Below are 1,548 nucleotides of genomic sequence, written 5' to 3' on the forward strand. Positions count from 1 at the left end.
CTTCATTCTCGAAGTGGCTACGTTTTACCATTTGACAAACACTACGGCAATTTAGGAGGAAGTGGCACAGATTCAGTTGGCCACTCTCCAGCCATTTGTAGGATAGGTTCTATTTAAATAGGAAATCTGTTCCAATATTTTCACAACTGGGGCCGTCAAAATTTCATCATTCTCTCTCTTCTTATTTTACGCATTTTATTTTCCTTCTAACAACCTGTTGTCGACAATTTCCTCTCACCGAAAATAAAAGATTTCTCGGCCGATTATTTGAAATCCAACAGATGTTGACTAGCCCTACTATCCATGTCAGTAACTTGAAATGTTACTATATCGACCAAGAAGGCTGCAGGCACAAGGAGGTGGTATGACCTCATTAAACGAAGAAGAGTTGGACCAAAAATAATTTAGGAGAGACTAATAGATAACATGCGAAGAGTTGACGATTTGAGAGTTTGGTAGATTGGAAGAGACTCCTCAATGTGAGATTAGCTGGAAGCATGTTGAAAGACCTAGCCTCACCGAACATTGCTGAGTTCGTGAAGAGTCGATTGACAAAGATGTCAACCAATTGAGTGGGAAGGAAACAACGATCATGCTTGTCCAAGGTGTCTTGCCTATGTTTGTGTGTCGAATGTCTTAGTTATACTTGTCTAAGACATGTTGTCCATGTTGTCCATGTCGTATGCCCATTCTAAACTCATTTTACTTGCTTTTATGTATAGTTAGGTCCTTACTCTTCCTGTCAGGGAGCATATGGTTGTTTACCAAAATCATGTCTACATCTACTAAGACAAAACTGCCCCAAAATGTACATAGGGGATGTGGCTAATAGTCAATTTTTTTTTACCCTGGTTATATGTTATCAATCTTGTGGTTATTTCTTATTCGCTTTTACCCTATAACATTATTTTTTTTCAAATTATTTTCTCGCTCACGTTACATAAAATTTTTTCTACCAAATGTGACTTGAAGCTAGATCATATGTCAAAATTATTCTATAAGTTTGATTTTCACACAATTGACTTGTTCATCAAGCTAGAGCAAGTGTTACACAATCATTATCCCGTTGCCACATAAGTGTAATTGTGACAATACATGCGTGTGGTAAATGCGCGTAAGACCCCTTTTTGACGCGTGTGAGTCCCTTTTTTATCCATTTATCCGTTTAGAGGTTACTTCAGTAAAAAAAGAGCAATCTACAAGTTAGGGTACTTCATCAAACGTACCATCTCAACTAAAGAGGTCTAGAGGTAGAACTCTAAAGAAACAAGAATCCAATAATAATAGGGTTGAAAGTTCAGTAAATTTTGTTTGTATTATCTTTCTAATAAATACTCATCAAATGTATGCTCTATTCACGACAACATAAAAGAATTCTAGTGTTACTGTTCTTAGCCCAAGAAACTCTCCCCTCAAGTCGTTCTTTCTACTTCATTTCTTTTGTTTTAGTATATTACGATCGCCGGTCAAAACCAACATTATCTACATTTTTTATTGCTCTTTTTAGACCATTCAACATAGAAAACTTAAATAAATTAAACTTAAGAA

Source organism: Cucurbita moschata, unplaced genomic scaffold, assembly GCF_002738365.1.
Source record: "Cucurbita moschata cultivar Rifu unplaced genomic scaffold, Cmos_1.0 Cmo_Scf00082, whole genome shotgun sequence".
NCBI lineage: Eukaryota > Viridiplantae > Streptophyta > Magnoliopsida > Cucurbitales > Cucurbitaceae > Cucurbita > Cucurbita moschata.